The sequence below is a fragment of the Peromyscus californicus genome, unplaced genomic scaffold (genome assembly GCF_007827085.1).
Source record: "Peromyscus californicus insignis strain IS unplaced genomic scaffold, ASM782708v3 Scaffold_22__1_contigs__length_63687245, whole genome shotgun sequence".
NCBI lineage: Eukaryota > Metazoa > Chordata > Mammalia > Rodentia > Cricetidae > Peromyscus > Peromyscus californicus.
In genome coordinates this window covers 35,263,838-35,282,243 of record NW_026294525.1, presented here as the reverse complement: position 1 = coordinate 35,282,243, position 18,406 = coordinate 35,263,838, and the positions used below count along the sequence as shown (strand labels likewise).

At 40.5% G+C, this 18,406-nt stretch overlaps 1 pseudogene; it reads left to right on the top strand.

The window, feature by feature from the left end:
• LOC128118750 (40S ribosomal protein SA-like) overlaps positions 1 to 13,476 on the top strand; it is a 33,336-nt pseudogene extending 19,860 nt beyond the window's left edge.
• The last annotated feature ends 4,930 nt before the right edge of the window (positions 13,477 to 18,406 follow it).

The window sequence follows — 18,406 nt, the reverse complement described above, 5'->3', positions numbered from 1 at the left end:
ATTGTTTTCTAAGCATAAGCAGTGGTGGGTAGGGTAATTCACAACTCAACCTCCATTTTCTCAGAGAACTATTATATGTTAAGTTGGTTCAGAAAAAAGAATAAGAGGTGGCTGACTCATACGCCAGTAGGGCATACATGTGCAAGGAATACAACTGTAGTTTTAATGAGTGACAATTTTATAGAAAAACCTCCACACTGCTTGGGGCATTGGGTAAAACCTTCCGAGAAGACCAGAAACTTGCAATAAATCTTTAAGCCTAAGTTGGAGTGGGCCAGAGTGAGAGAAGGAGGGAAAAACAGAGAATGAATACCCTGATGTAGGGAAAATGTGGCTGAAGACTGAGACAAAGACTTGAAGAATCCCGGAGAGGAAGCAGACATTTCCAGGAGGGAGAAGTGGACCGTTATTAGGGAGAACACGACAGAAGAGAGAAAGGGTCATGTGAGGACTCTGAGACATTCTGAAAACTATTTGAATTTTTGCCATTGAGTTTGTTTTGAGTACTGAGAATATACATGCCAGGCAAGTGCTCCACACTTAAGCAACAACCCCAGCAGAAAGCCTGTCTTAAGAGACAGGGAAGTGTAAGACGGCATCCCAGAGTCGTTTTGATTTGCACTTCCCTGATGACTAAGGATGTTGAGCAATTCCTTAAATGTTTTTCAGCTATTTGAGATTCTTCTGTTGAGAATTCTCTGTTTAGCTCTATAGCCCATTTTTTAATTGGATTGTTTGGTATTTTGACGTCTAGTTTCTTGAATTCTTTATATGTTTTAGAGATCAGCCCTCTGTCAGATGTGGGGTTGGTGAAGATCTTTTCCCATTCTGTAGGCTGTCCTTTTGTTTTATTGACCGTGTCCTTTGCCCTACAAAAGCTCCCTCCCACAGCTCCAGAGAAGCTAGCTATCAAGGAGGATCCTAAGAGGGACACAGGGATCACCCTGTGAGGAAATAATAGATGAGATCTCCATGAGCAAACTGGGGAGCCTTCATCCAGTAACTAATGGAAGCAGATGCAGAGATCCACAGCCAAGCACCAGGCCAATCTCCAGGAGTCCAGTCAATGAGAGAGTAGACAGATTCTATGAGCAAGGGACATCAAGATCATGATGGAGAAACCTGCAGAGACAACCAAACCAAACTAGTGGGAACTCATGAACTGTGGATCAACAGCTGTGGAGTGCCCCCATGAGCCTGGACTAGGCCCTCTGTTTAAGTGGCCCCTTGGTAGTGGGATCAGGATCCACCCCTGGTATAGGATCAGGCTTTTTGGAGCCTAGTGCCTATGGTGGGTCATGTTATACAGCCTTGTTGTGTGTGGGGTGGGGGGTGGGGGTGGGGGGGTGGGGGGGGCTTGGATCTGCCTCAACTGAATGTACCAGCCTCTGCTGACTCCCCAAGGGAGGCCTTGCCTTGGAGAAAGAGGGAATGGAGTGGGTTGGGGTGGGGAAGCCTGGGAGTTGGGAGGAGGGAGCTCTGTGGTTGATATGCAAAATGAATGAAAAATTTCTTAATAATAAAAAGAAGGAAAAAAAAGAGACAGAGAAAGAACTCGGGTTCCGATTAGAGAATGTGGAAGTAACTGGAAAAAATGAATACTGGAATTAACAGTGTAAGAAACCTTCCTTTTTTATGTTTAAGATGTATTAATTTTTATTTTATACTTATGAGAGTTTTGCCTGTCTGTAATGACTGTACACCATGTATGTGCCTGGTGCCTGCAGAGTTCAGAAGAGGGCGTCAGTTGCCCTGGCACTGGAGTTATGAAGGGTGATAATCCCTGTCCTGATGTTGGGAGTTGAACCAGGGTCCTCTGCCAGATCAGCAAGTGCTCTTAACCACTGAGCCACCTCTCTGGCCTCCAGCACTCCCTTTGATCAATTCGTTGGCCGACAGAACAGAACGCTGACACGTGTTGTTGACTTACTTCTGCCTATGACACCTCAGGATTCAAGTTTTCATTTTTCACAGGGAAGCCTGAGGACCAAGATCCTTAAGATTCCCATGTGCTCTAAAGCCTGTAATTATTTTATATTTTAAATCAACCGTGCTCTGTCTAGCACTGTCTACATAGACATGGCCTCCTACTCTTAGGAGCAAAAGCATTATCAGACATTGACATGAAAACATCGAATGCATTTATCACTTTAATTTGAAAGGTAGTTGTTTGACTCATTACAAAGATAGTCCATATTCGTTACAGTAAAGTTGAAAAGGAAAAAATTGTCAAACAGTACTTAGACACTACCATGGCTCTTATTTAGTATATAACCTTACCAAGAAGAATACTGTTTTGAATACGATTATTTTCAAGTAGAAATATAAAAGGCACCCTTGTTTGTTTCTTCAACAGCTAAGAGATTTTCACAAACAATTATTAAGCATCTTCATGAATTTAGGCAGATGCCATCCTCTCTGTGAGATCTGTTAGTACTGAGTAAAAGCTAATAGAATTAAAAGTCAATATAGGTATCTTTCCTGGAACTTCAGAGTAGTGCTTTCTTAAGGCTGTTTCAAAGCACATCCTCAAACATCAATAAAAACATATGCCAAGCACTTGTATTAACTCTTCTTTTCTCACTGCTGTGACAAACTACCTGAGGAAAAGTGAGTAGAGGGAGGAAGGTTTCTTTTGGGTCACGGTTGAAGGTCCGCTGGTCACATGGTATCCACAATTGGGGAGTAAAGAGAGCTTAATGTTGCTGGTCATGATGCTGGCTTCTTCCTTATTATTCAGGCCAGAACTCCAGTCCACTGTGTTGGTGCCCACATTTAGAATCTTGCTCATGATATAAACCTCTCTACAAGCAGCCTCACACCTAGGAGGTGTGTCTCCTAGGTGATTCAAAATACACTCAACTTGATGACAAAGCCAAACCATTCAGGGGATGTACAAGATACTTTGTTTCTGTTAACTGTAATCATATACTAATGCACCAGATGAATTTATTTGTATCCCAGTTCTATAGATACAATTTCAGAGGCTTGAAGACAGCAGTGGAATTTATAACAACAATTTTGCTGGTAAAGATCTGAGCCCCCAAATAATCTGACCACTGTGCCAGCATTCAGCAAAAGCTTTCCCTAGAAATATTAGTATCCAGGAGACAATGTTCTATGATAATGGCTTCATTGTCAACTACATTTGGGACACAGACACATGGCAGCAAAGAAACATGTTTAATGCAATTGAATGCTTAGATTCTTAATCTAATGTGTTAAAGAAAAGAGCTTTCCAAAGGAAGTACTGTGTCAGGGGCTGGAGAGACATCTCAGAGGGTAAGAGCACCTGTTACTCTTTCAGAGACCCAGATTCAGTTCCTAGTACCCACATGAATCTTCACAAACATCTATAACTCCAGTTCCAGGGGATAAAACACCCTCTTCTGGCTTCCATGGACATTGCACACACAATGTACACATACAGAGGCAAAACATTCATATACATAAAATAAAAATAAATAACCCTTTTTTTTTAAGCTAGTGCTGTTTGAGGAGAATGTATTTGAGAAGCATAAGGAGACTTATCTGGGTAACATTATCTTCTTAATGAATGAAGTTGATTAGGGAAAGATTCAGAAATTTCCCTTTCTGTTGCCAAGAATTCAGAGGTAATCCGAAATTGAGACTTGTTCAGTCCTCTGACTTATTAGATATTTCCCCATGGTTTCAGTATTGTGGACTCAAGGGAATGCATATTATCTGGGAATCAAAATAAGTTTATTGCCTGGGTCTCACATTAACCTTCCTAATGGATTTCAGAGGCAGAAGTAAATTTGTAAGACAATTTCACTGTACGATATTTTTCTTAATAAATTTCCATTTCTTTTTTTTTTTTTTTTTTTGGTTTTTCGAGACAGGGTTTCTCTGTGTAGCTTTGCGCCTTTCCTGGGACTCACTTGGTAGCCCAGGCTGGCCTCAAACTCACAGAGATCCGCCTGGCTCTGCCTCCCGAGTGCTGGGATTAAAGGCGTGCGCCACCACCGCCCAGCTAAATTTCCATTTCTTAATAACCTTAATTTACAGTTAATATTGATAAGGAATAAAGTGACTGGAAGGTTTGAGGGTTCTAACTGCCTTACTGTTCAGTGTAAAGAGTATACCTTTGGCTTTTCTTTAAGAGATGGTCCTTATACCACTATTTAGCAGGTTAGTTTCAAGAAAATTGGTATGAAGACAGTACATAGCAGGGGCTAGAACATGTCTTTTCGTACCTACACATTTTCAAACTCATTTTCTTATTATTTTATTTTATATGTATCAGTGCTTTGCCTGCATGTATGTCTGTGTACTATGTGTGTGCTTGTTGCCCACACATTTAACAAGATAAACTGTCAAATATGTTTACTTCAATAGCTCTCAACTGGAGATTTTGCCCTCTAGGAAACATGTTTAGATGTCACAAACTGGGATAGGGATTGAGAATCCTTCTGGCATCCAATGAGCCAAAAAGTGGGTTGCTGCCAAACATCTTGGGATTGACAAAGTGTCACCAACCTCAGTATAGATTTATCTAGCCCCAAATGTCTGTAGTATAAGGATGGAAGAGCCCCTGGTTAGTGGAGGGCATTGTTGAGTGTAGAGCCTGCTTCTCGGGGTACTCGGTGTGGCCTTGACCAATGTCCTGATGTAGACATACCGACTACAGATCACATCCCTACAGGAACTTGCCATGTGGTGATTGGCATCAGACACATGCAACTGGCAAAGGGAAAAGGTTTGAAATAAGGCAGAAGCTGGTCTCAAATATTTTTCCCAAACACTGAATCTGTACAATTAAGAAAATCAAGGAAAAGATGACTACTTACAAACAAATATCATCTGTCAGAAATGTAATAATTATTTTGTACAATATCAAATGCACCACGATTTTTCTCTTTTGTTGATCAAAACTATGTAAAATAGAATTGACAGAAATTGTGTAACTATAGGGTACAAATGTAGTGGTTCTACAAAAGCCATGTGTTTTGCTTGGTGTGGTGGTGCGTGCCTTGAATCCCAGCACTCAGGAGGCAGAGACAGAGGCATGTGGATCTCTGTGAGTTCAAGACCAGCCTGGTCTACACAGTGAGTTCCAGGAAAGCAAGGACTGTGTAGGAGACCCTATCTAAAGAAACAAACAACAACCACCACCACAACAAAAGACATGTGTTTTATGGATTCCAGCATGTAGGAAAGTCACCAATAATTGTGTTCAGAGTTTTCTAAGCTCTAATTAATTTAAAATATATTTTAACCTATTATGCTAAAAACATAAACCAAGTTTTTTGTGAACTAGCTATAGAAAACATTACAGAAATTTTCATATAAATAAATGATCCATTGCCCAACAAAAAAGGCTCGGAAAACTGTACCAACTATGCTAGGCACTTGAGTAATTAATTAGAATTTTTTTCTTGAAATTTATGATGTTTATTTGTCAACTTTGAAAAATACATGACTTGGGGCAGGAGAGATGGTTCAGTAATTGAGAGCGCTCTTCAGAGGACTAGAAGTCGATCCCCAACATCCACATCAGGTGACTCTTATATAACTCCGTACCTCCTGCTCCTGGGGACCTGATACCCACATCTGTCCTTTAGTAGCACTTGCATGGACATTGGCTTATACTTACAGACACACATCCTTTTTGTGAGACAGGGCCTCACTGTGCAGTCCTGGTTGGTCAGGAACTCACTATCTCAGACTCACAGAGATCTATCCACTTCAGTCTTCTAAGTTCTAAAATTAAAGACATGCCAAGACGATCACTTTTTCTCATCTTTAAAACATTTAATTCGTAAGTGGGATAAAGACTTGATGGGAGGAAGAAGGACTCATTGGGCAGGGTTATAAAATAGGGGACAGGGGTAAGTGTAACCAGAATGGATCATAGATATGTACAAAGTTGTGAGACAATAAATTATATACATAGCATGCCTTTTACTATTTTAAGTACCGATTTTCAATGTGTAAATTTAATTTTTTTCTTATAAAAGAGATTGCAATGTATGAATTTTAAGCTTCACAAAGCTTCAATGTCATCTGAGATTTGAATTTTATTTTGCAATAAAACTTTGAATTGTTATTTCTTTTATTTTCTGAACAAAAATATTTGCTTCCAGCTCTTTTCTCCTTTTAGAAAGCAGCTGGATGGAGAAGTCTCTATTTCCCCCCAATTTTCCTGTCTGTCTTGAGCTACGGTGTCCTCTTCCATTTCCCTCACTTAATGGAAAATGAAGATGTAAGAAAAAAAAAATTCCATTACCTCTGTGACACTTGATGCCCTAAAGTCACAAACATAATTTATAGATTCTGGCCATGCTTGCATTCCTTGCCATGCCAATAAAGTTTATTGAAATTGGGGCTGGAATTGAAAAGCTTAAGCCAAAGGATTAGTCAAGAGGTTGGAAAAAAAATATGTATTTGTAGGTGACACCCAAACAAGAATATTGTTTTACCTGCACCCAGGGTGTCATGTAAATAAATTACCAGGAAGTAGTCTGTTTTATTTTGAAAGCCAAGCTAAACACATTAGCAATGAGGAAGAATTTCACTTTTACTTAATATTCATACTTAATGTTGTTCTACATTGAAATGAGGTTCAAGGAAAAGGAACATTTTTGCTTTATCCTTCAGACTTCTAGGGCTTTAAGATTTAGAGAGAACATGACAAAAAAAATCTATGTAAGGCTAAAATTACTATTCAGGGTGAAAATCATAAGAATGTAAGTAAAAATGAATTTTAAAGTGATATGAGTACATTGAAATGGCTGAAACATAAAACCCCACAGAGAAGTATTTGTGGATGGCTGCAGGAAATCTGCATTAAAGGACATTATTTCCTGTGGAGAGAATTTTACTGAAATTATAAAGAACTCCTATGGCAAAAAGGAAAGAAGAACCCACAGCTCTCTAGCAGCAGCCAGAGCCATAGCACACATCTCAAAATAAACCATACACGTAGTCCCAGGGACTACTCCCGCTAATCAAATGTCTCCAAACATCTGGACCCAACTTGGAGTTGCAGGAACGTTCTGGCCAAAGAGCAGGGAATGTAGGTTGTGAGAGCGGAACACTTCAGAGATGCAGCTTTTTAAGCATTTCTAATTTTGTTCTATCCCAGAGTGCCCCAGACTCATCAAGAGATACCAAAAGAGTGGGTGTGAAGACCCCTCAGTTGCAGGTGAGGGAGGCGTTGAACCAGTGGTCAGGTGGGTGTGGGAACACTACGGCAGGTGAAGCTCTTCTGAACTCTTCCTGTCATGGCTGAACTGTCCTCTGTGAGGCTCTGACGAAATGTGCCGGGCTCATCACAAATGCCTAGGATGTGCCTATATACATTGAACTTGGAATTGTCAAATTTATGAATCCCACCCGTCCCTAGCCATTAAGAACAAGAGCTGGTTACCTCCAAAGAATAATCCATGGCGCAATGAATAAAGGAAGGATGTCATATACAGGTTGTCTTATAAAGATAGAAAATTCATGCATAACCATGACCTGGATAAATTTCTTGATCTCATCAGTAATACAACGATAAAGTTCTGAGGGAGTAGTGATGAAGAATAAGTGTTGTATGTGAACCTACTACACAATAGTCCTAAAAGATACTGGCATTGTTTTTTTGTGGTTACTGTGGTGGTTTGAATAAGAACAGCCCCCATAGGCTCATATATTTGAATGTTTGGTCATCAGGGAGTGGCACTACTTGAGAGGGATTAAGAGGCAAGGCTTTGTTGGAATAAGTGTGGCCTTGTTGGTGGAAGTATGCCACTGGGGATGGGCTTTGAGGTTTCAAAAGCTCAATCCAGGCCCAATGACTCTCTCTTCCTGCTGCCTGTGGATCTAGATGTAGAACTCTCAACCTCTCTAGCAACATGTCTGCCTGTGAGCCACCATGATGGCAATGGACTAAACCTCTGAAACTGTAAGCAATCTCCAATTAAATGTTTTCTTTTGTAAGAATTGCTGTGATCATGGTGTCTCTTCATAGCAATAGAATAGTGATTAAGACAGTTACTCTCATCTCTTAGTTTAGTTGGGTCAGTGACTGTGTGTGTGTGTGTGTGTGTGTGTGTGTGTGTGTGTGTGTGTGTGTACATACACGTGTGTGAATTATTTCTTACCAAATAAGTGCAACATAATCTTAATTTAAAAAAATGCTATTATGTTGAAATTAATTCAAAGCACAGTCACATTGACAGAAGTCAGTTTATATTGTTATTTGAGCAGGAAACAGGTATTCCAGTCCTAACCATCACATAGAAATGACCAATACTATACCCCCAAATGAAATATGTGGTGGTATTGTGTTCCCCAAAATATTGTGCACCCTAATAAACTTATCCGGGGTCAGAGACAGAACAGCCACAATATTAAACATAGAGGATAGGCAGTGGTAGCACACGCCTTTAATCCTAGCATTCCAGAGGCAGAAATCCATGTGTTCAAGGATACAGCCAAGCATGGTGACTCATGCCTTTAATCCCAGAAAGCAAGGCTTTAATCCCAGGGAGTGATGGCAGATAGCAGAAAGGTACATAAGGCGTGAAGACCAGGAACTAGGCTGGTTAAGCTTTTAGGCTTTGAGCAACACAGTTCAGCTGAGATCCATTTGAATAAGGACTCAGAGGCTTCCAGTCTGAGGAAACAGGATCAGCTCAGGAACTGGCGAGGTGAGGTAGTTGTGGCTTGTTCTGCTTCTCTGATCTTCCAGCATTTACCCCAATAACTGGCCTCAGGTTTGATTTAATTAATAAGACCTTTTAAGATTCCTGCTACAGAAATATATTTGAAATGGCCTTTATTTTATTAACACATTTCTGATGGGACAGAAACAAGTGGGGCTTAATCTCAGTGTACTGAGTTCCACAACTAAAGATTTCACCATATGCATGAAGAAGCAGACCACATCAATAGTTCATGAGTTGTTTTCTCCAAAGCTAGAGGTACTAATATATACTACAACATCTTCACTCTCTTTTGCTCAAAGTTTCCCTTCAGTCGCTTAATTAATTAATTAATTTTTGGTGATTGTTGTCTATTTATTTATCCACCTATTTATTCATTTATTTATTTATTTATTTATTTATTTATTTATTTATTTATTTGCAGGGTAGAGAGGGCCCTTATAGCTCAGCCTGCCCTCAAACTCGCCATATCTGTATCTGAGGGTAGCCTTGAACTACTGGTCCTCCTGTCTCCGTCTCCCAATTCCTGAAATTACAGGCCTGTATTAGCATACATGGCCAAATCATTAATTTGACCAGTTATTATTTAATTATAATTTTTAATCTAAAATAAACAAAACATAAACGTGGGTTTCACAACTCCACAGCTGCGCTGTGTAATCTAGAAACTACATGGCCACTCTGAAACAACAAAATTAAAAGACAATCATTGGATCTTCTGTCAGGCATATTTTATATTATTAACTCTTTGAAAGTCAAAGAAATGTGTTAAAGTGTGTGTGTATGTATATTTTCACAGTGAATATTCTCTAGAAGAGTCATTGAGCCACATTGTCTGCTGTTTTTTTTTTTGAAGTATTAAAATTACAGGTGGATAAAGCCCCATCTGTAATCTGAAATGCAATATTACTTGAATACCAAGAGGTTTTCTAAAGTTGACCAATGGCAACTGTCTAGAGGTTCAACATGGAGGTGTCTATGATTCATGGCTTCCCGCTAACATGGCTGTAGATGTATCTTTGATAACACAGGGCTCAGATATTCTCTAGTCTACATCTTACCTTTGTTCTAAACCCACCTGTTCTACAATTTGCTACACATTCCAGTTACCTAGATTTCTAGAAAGAGATCATAGCCCTGGATTTCCTTCAGCAATACTCCCAACAACCTATGTTTTCTACTTTTTAGTATTTTTAAAACTCAGGCAATTTGCACTACTTTAAAAGATCAGCTGTTGATTAGAGATTGGTAGTTCAGAACCTCTTGTGAACTGTGTTCTGTTAGTTTTATGTCATCATGACACAAGCTAGAGTCGTTTGAGAAGAGGGACTCTCAATTTAGAAATTGCCTTTGTAAGATCTACCTGTAGGAATATCTGCAATGTCTTTTCTTGATTAATGACTGGCATGGAGGGCCCAGCTCTGGGGGCAGTGAAAACACTGGGCAGATGGTCCAGGATGGTATAAGAAACCATGCTAAGCAAGCAATAGGGAAGAAGCTACTAACCTCCACGGCTTCTTTTTCAGCTGCTATCCCCAGGTTCCTGCCTTGTTTGAGTTCCTGCTCTGACGTTTCCTCAGAGACGGACTGTGATGTGGAACTATACGCTGAAATAAACTCTTTCCTCCCCGAGTCTCTTTGGGTCATGGTGTTTTATCACAGCAATAGAAACCCTAACTAAGACATTTTTAAAAAGCAAAATAGAGGTTATTTCAGTTGGAGAAGAAAAGAAAGCCTTCACTGTCCAAGAGAAGTATGCATTGGAAAACCAACGAAAAGCCAATCTTTGTCATAGCAGGAAAGAGAATGCTAAATCTGAGATGAATTTACTTCAATGTAGGGATTGCATTTTACTAACACATCTCAGACAGCAGACGCCTGATGCTGTGTGATAACTTCTCGAGTTCTATGGTTCTGTATGGTAGGTAATCAACTGTTTTCAAAGTTTTTGATGGATGGTACTTACTGCTCTGCTACCCTGCTCTGTGAGTCATGTAATTGTTTACTGTCCTGGTCCATTTAACTCCCATTTAGGACCATATCTCATACATATCCTGAGTATTTGTATTTCTTTTCTTTGATCGTAAAACAAAACATTTCATATTTTCTGCAAGAGATTTCAGAAGTTCAAGTTATTGATACTGGAGGGTGAAAATTCTGGCGTGTAGTAGGTGGCTTCCTCCTTCCGAATTCCTCTCCCTCATCCCCAACTCCTCTTCTCTCCTCCCTCCCTCTCTCCCTTCTTTTCTGCCCCCCCTCCTCCCTTTCTTCCTTCCTTTCCTCTCTTCCTTTTTCTCATTCATTCTTTCATCCTTCCATCAGTTCCTCACAATCTCTTTCTTCCTAAAGCAATATTACACTTAATGAACAAAATTTTATGCATGTGGAGTCCATCTCTTAAAATACCATGTGTCAGTTCCAGGTCTTTTGTCTAAAATAAGGTATAAAATACTGTGCTGTCTTACTCCATATGGAAGTTAAGTGTCCATACATACCTCTCTAACTAAAACAGTTGTATAGACATTATCTTTACTGTGAGAATGCTTTACTGTGTAAACACCAAGTCAAATGATACGATTATTTAAAATTGGGCAAACATGTATATTAATGACATTTATAATGAGTTCAATAAGAAATTTGCAAGTAAACAATCCTAACTTAGTAAAAATCTCCAAATCAAGTCAGAAGGATGAAAATATCTTTCACTAAACTGTACAATTTTAAAGTGCAAAATCTGATAAATGATGACAAATACATAGAGTTATAAATATATAATATACATATTATATGCACAACAGGAATCTTCTTTGTTTTTAAATGGCTTCATTTATTCAAGATAATTATTTTGAGGTCCATTCATGCTATTAGCAAATTCTATTTTATGATGAGGAGATTACATTATGTGGATAAGACAACTTTTTAAAAAGATTTATTTATACTTATGTGGGTGTTTGTCTACATGAGTTTATGTGTACCATACCATATACATGCAGGTGCTTGAGGAGGCCAGATCCCCTGCAGCTGGAGTCCTAGGCAGTTGTGAGCCAACCGGTGTGGGTGATGGGGACTGAACTGGGGTGAGACGTGTCTCCAGCCCAAAGGCACGAGTTCACATGTACACTTGTTCATGAGTCAGCTTGACTATATTACACTTTTCTGTATTATGAATAAAGTTACTGTAAATATTTTTATAAAGGTTATGTTTTCATTTTTCTCCAACCAATGCCTAGGAGTCTGATAAATGGACCATATCATGGGCACACATTGACTTTTCAAGCACTTGATACTTTGTTTTTCAGAGTAGTTATTGGAATTCTGTCAGAAATGCTAGAGTCCTGTGACTCCATGTCTACACTAACACTTGGTGAGGTCAGTCTTTTACTTTGAGAAATTCAAGGTATAGTGACATCTATTCATGGTTTAATTTGTAATGATTTAGTCAGTAGTGACCTTGAGAGTCTTTATGGAATATTAAATTTTATGTTTTCTTCTGTTAAAGCAGTTATTTGGTTTTTCACAAGTGGACTATTTATTAGAACCATTTTATATTTATAGAAAAACTAAGATAAAAGGCCCCAGGACTGGAAGAAAGGCCGCTGTTGGCAAAGTTCCATTTTCGTTATACCACAGCAGGCATTCTTATTATCAACTTCCTTTTCCACTGCGACTGTAGCATTAACCACCAGATCAAGCTGGCATTTGTCACATGGCCTCACCTCAAGAAATTGTATTTAGGGTGTTGTTTTTTATTTTTTGTTTGTTTGTTTGTTTTTGTTTTTGTTTTGTTTTTTGAGACAAGGTTTCTCTGTGTAGCTTTGCACCTTTCCTGGAACTCACTCTGTAGCCCAGGCTAGCCTCGAACTCACAGAGATCGGCCTGCCTCTGCCTCCCGAGTGCTAGGATTAAAGGTGTGTGCCACCACCGCCCGGCAAGGGTGTTGTTCTTGATCCCTGTTATAACTTAAAGGGAAACTTAGACAACGTCTGGAGCCCTTGATGTCCTGCAGATGAAGAAGGAGGATGTTTGTAAATTCGTTGCAGCTGGAACCCTCTTAGGAGGCACCAACCTTGACTTTCAGAAGGAGCAGCACATCTGCAAAAGGAAAAGTGATGGTATCGACATCGTGAATCTGAAGAAGACCTTGGATTGAGACCCTTGCTGATGTCAGCGTCAACTCCTCCAGGAACACTGGCCAGGTAGCTGTGCTGAAGTATGCTGATGACTCCCGGAGCCACTCCAATTGCTGGCCGCTTCACCCCTGGGACCTTCACTAAGCAGATCCAAGCGGTCTCCAGGGAGTCATGGCTTCTAGTGGTGACTGATCTCAGAGCTGACCCCTCACAGAGTCGTCTTGTGTCAACCTGCCCACCATTGCTCTGTGTAACAAAGACTTTCCTCTATGCTGCATATACATTACCATCCCATGTAACAAGGGAGCTCACTCAATGTGTCTGATGTGGTGGATGCTGGCCAGGGAAATACTCCACATGCGTGGCACTATCTCCCATGAGCACCCATGAGAGGATTATGCCTGATCTTTACTTCTACAGAGACCAGAAGAGATTGAGAAGGAAGAGCAAGTTGCTGCTGAGAAGGTTGGGCCAAGGAGGAATTTCAGGGTGAAAGAACCACACCATTTCCTGTGGTCACTGCTGCTCAGCCAGAGGGGGCAGACTGTACCTATCCAAGCTGTTCCCTACTGAAGACTGGAGTTCCCTACTAGCCAGCCAATGAGGACTGGTCAGCAGCTCCCACAGCTCAGGCCACTGAGTGGGTTGGAGCCACCACTGAGTGGTTTTGAACCGATCTGCAGACACCTTTGCAAAGGGAAAAAGAGGTGGAAGGAAAATAAAGTTCCTAAAAGCTGGAGAATATTGTATGGTATTATGTTTGTATTTTGACAAATATAGCTTGCCTGGAGATCAGAGAAGCAGAGTAGCAGCCACTTCTTACCTCTATGAATCTTCAGACCGAATGGGGGAGTTCCTTTCTCTACAAATCCTCAGACTGAATGGGGGCGGAGATCCTGTCTCCACCCACCTTATATTCCTATCTCAAACTCCCATGTGCTGGGATCAGAGGCATGATCCTCCCAAGTGCTGGGATTAAAGGTGTGTGCCACCACTAGCTCTGTTTCTGTTTTAGACTAGTTCGATCTCGTGTAGCCCACAGTGTCCTTGAACTCCTGATCTTCCTGCTTCTTCCTCCCAAGTGCTGGGATTAAAGGGGTGTGCCACCACTGCCTGCCCTCTATGACTAACTAGTGGCTAGCTCTGCCCTCTGATCTCTAGGCAAGCTTTATTTGTCAGAACACAAACAAAATATCACACAACAAGAGAAAAAAAAATAAATTGTATTTATCATTGGTGTGTGTGTGTGTGTGTGCATGCCAGGACAACCTGCTACCTTTAAGTTGTGGGGATCACCCCCAGGCCATTAGGCTCCACAGCAATCACTTTTACTTGCTAAGGCATCCCATCGGCCCTTGTGTCTTTCTTCAGTATAATCTTTGCAGAGAAGTCTCTCTCTCTGCAATTTTTCAATGATATATCTACTTGTTTAATGTGTGTGTGTGGGGTGGGGAAGGGGTGGAATTGTGTACGGGAGTGCAGGACAGAGGACAACGTGCAACAGTCAGTTCTCTCCCTCCACCCTATGGATCCTGGGGATCGAACTCAGTCATCAGGTTTGGCAGCAAGCTCTTTGACCTGCAGAGACACCTCACTGCCCCCAAAGTCATTTTCATTGAGAGTAAATATTTGTATATATGATCCGTAATTCTGCACAGATGGGGTTTATTTCTTTCCCCTGGTGCTTATTTTAATTGTTTGTTTGATAAGAGAGATGGGTTCATGAAAGTGTATGTTCGTGAATAAATTTTTCTGTAAGCAATCCAATAATTCATTGCTGTCATTGCCTAAGTCATTACTGTTTCAACTATTGGAAGCTCTTTTAGCGGATTCAATATATAGCCTTGAAAAATCACCTTCCAGAGGGTTACAGTTTGCTTTGTTAGGTTTTCTGGCAAAAAAAAAAAATCACTGATTTATCATTTTGTACATTTTAATAAGAATTTTTTGTGCATAAAATTTTAAACACAGACACACATGTTCTTATTGCAGTTTCGGGAAGCAAACCCAGGACGCTGTACATGTTAGACAAGTGAACTTTTCACTGAATTACACCCTCAATCCCTAGAGATAGTCTTTTTTTTTTTTTTTTTTTTTTTTGGTTTTCCAAGACAGGGTTTCTCTGTGTAGCTTTGCACCTTTCCTGGGACTCACTTGGTAGCCCAGGCTGGCCTTGAACTCACAGAGATCCGCCTGGCTCTGCCTCCCGAGTGCTGGGATTAAAGGCGTGCGCCGCCGCCGCCGCCGCCGCCGCCGCCGCCGCCGCCGCCGCCGCCACCGCCGCCGCCACCACCGCCCGGCTGCTATTCTTGATCTAACTCTTTCTCCAAAAAAAAGTGTTGCCACACATTTTCTGGCATCATGTGGCTTGTATTTTTATTTTCTTAATAATGTTCTTTGGGATTTCTGATTTACGGAACTCTCAACTAGAATTCTTTTATTTTCAGTCTGGTATCTAATTCAACCTAATTCACTCCTGATTCTAAGAAACCTCTGTCTACTGTCATCAGAAATTTCTACCGCATTTCTTCTGGAATCTTGTAGGTTGAAGATGGACATGTTGTGGGGCTGTCATTCATTTTGGTTTCCTTGATGAGGTGTGAATTGAGGTTCAGCCAGTCAGCTTGTGGACTTCAGTTGCTGTAGCACAATTTGATGGTGAGAATGTACTTTCACTAGGAATTTCCTTACACCTTTGCCCACACACTCTTGACTCGGCCTTCCTTCCTGGGATGTTCTTGTGTCTTCATGTCATGATCACACTGGATGATTTCCGTGCCCTTACACTGTCTGGAAATCAGGCCATATAATCCTTCTAATTTTGTTCTTCTTTCTATAATTGGGTTAGAACCCATTGTGAGTACACACTGCTTTTTGTGTTTTCTTTGTTAGCACTCAAAAAGTAAAACAAAAACAAGTTTTGGGAGGTCCCTTGCAATGATGGCTAATACACTTATGGGCCAAAGAACATCAAAGAAGAATGTATTGAAATTATAAAAGTATCTCTACAAGCGTGTGTGGAGACCAAAGGTCAAGGTTAAATATCTTTCTCTTTTACTCTCCACCTTGTGCTTTGGGACAGGTTCTTTCACTGAACCCGGAGCTTATTGATTGGTTAACTGATTGTCAGTGAGACCCCATGTTCCTCCTGTCTTGGCCTTGCAGCTCTGGAAATACAGACACATACTGCCACACTTAGTTTTATTACATGGGTCCTGAGGATCCAAACTTAAGTCTTCAGGTTTGTGCAGCCTGCATTTACTCCACTGAGCCGTTTCCCAAGGTCCAAGATAACCATTTTGAAATCTACAAATATCAAAAGCTGAAGAGGGATTGGGAAAACAGGTATTACCATTTAGTCTGCTTGGGGTAAATTGTCAGTTTTGTCTTGTTGGAGTCATGACTTGTTGGAGTCATTGTGGACACTGACAGTGGAGAGCAGGTGTCCAGTGAGGTGGGGGTTATAACTGCTCAACACAGGCTCTCCTTTAAGCAATTCTTACTTTAAACTAACGTCTCAGTATTCCTGCCTGGCTCTGTGTCTTCTGCTAGAGTTGGCAAACCAATCTATAGCGTTAGTGGATTCCCAGACACATGTCTGCCCTGGAAGCCCATCCAAGCTCCTGAAGGGTGACGCAGCTAGCTACTTCTTAAAAGTCTCCTTGGCAGATCTTCAATTTCGTTCTTGCTCTTCCAATTACATTACTACTCCTCTGTCTGCTTTTCCTCTTCCAAAATTTTGTTCACACCCCTCACCTGCTGTTGTCTTCTCTCTAATTCTCCCTGTCCTTGCAGGTTTATTCATTTATTAGCAATACTTCTCATCACTTTCATTTCTAGAGGGAGAGGACATAAACAGCCGAGTTCCATCCACCCTGCTGAAACGAAACCCGTTTCCCCAAATTTACCACAAGAAATATGATGTCATTTTAAAATTTAAAAAGTTACTTTAAAATGAATGCTGGATCTGACAGGTGAGGCCTGCCTCATTTCTTTATGGCTGTGATTTTTAATTAAGCATGAATCAAACACAGCAAACGCTGACAGCTTTATAATGTCCATTTGTTGTATGTTCAACCGAGCCTACCAGGGATGCTGTTTTCACAGTTCCCTCTCTGGCTTCCCATGGAGGTTTGACTCTGGCCCTGTTGCAAGCAGGATGTGAGGGAGACTCTGCAGGGCCACATTCTGGGAATGTGTGTCTAGTTCGTTTACATACATTTTTAAGTCCACCTGATAGGGAGTTTAGGAAAGAAACGATTCACTAATATTAGAAATGTAACAGTAACAGACCTAGGAAAGTGAAATGTATACTGGTGCTAGAGAGATGGCTCAGTTGATAAAGCAATTACTCCACAAGTGTGAGGACCACCAGAATTCAAGTTTTAAAAAAAAAGTGGGCAGGCAAGACAGCATGGAATCCCAGTTCCTGGGAGGCAGAGACGGGGAAGCCTCAGAACAAGCGGGCTAGCTAGACAAGCTGGAATTTGCAAGTACTGGATTCAGGGAGAGACTCTGCCTCAGTAATGGAGAGCCCTTGAAGAAGACTCATATCTGCTTTGGACCTCTGCATGCACACATGTGCCCTCCACGTGTTTGTACTAACACATATGCAAATCATAAATACACACACACACACACACACACACACACACACACACACACACACACACATATATATATATATATATATGCTTGTAAAACACACACACACATACACACACCAAATCAAACAAGCAGAGCACTCCTTGGCTTATGTAGGATGTTACCGAGTTATGATTGTGCGTCAGCTTTCACAGAGATGCCCACAGGATTGGGAAAAGAAACTACATTTAATTAGAGTCATCAGCTATATAAATACCTACCATACATGAATTTGTCAGTTGATTCTTGAACATTGGACTTTCAACAAAACCTTTATCTCTTCTGCTTTATAAGTTTTCATTTCCATTAAAGAGGGAAAGCACAACACCGAATGAAAGCCTGTAATCTGTGTTATGTCAGGAAATCCTCGATGTCTATTAAAACCCCACCTAAACGTGCAGTTGCCTTGACAGGCCACGTAGGAAGGCCTTTCTCCAGCTGCTGTTTTCTGCTGATGAGATGCCAAATGTCTTTACAGATACATCTGCAAAAATAAAGAAATAAAGAAAATAAAATAAAGAGAAGGAGTGGATGATGGGAATTCAATTACAGGCGCTCTGTTCTTCAAAGAAATGGCTCAGCAAAGGTGAGTGAGTTTGCACGTACAAGATCACCACACAAGGATGATTTTAAATGATGTCCGTGAAAGAGAAAAGGGTTTTTAATCTGATTTTTAAATATTGGTTTATGCTTAATAAATGATGTATGAAATGTCCGTCATCTGCAAACGCAGAACTGGAGTGCTTCCTCCTGTCATGGTTTTATTCATTTGAAAATCCTAGAGGTTTCAAACGTTATACATTCTTTATTATTTATGTGAAATCCAATTTGTTTTTCACAATATTGTGAGCTTTACTCTGTAGACCTGTTATATAGCAATGGATATAGAGACATTCGATATATAAATATTACTTATTTCATACACATCCTGATTTTGATATAATAATGTGATAAAAG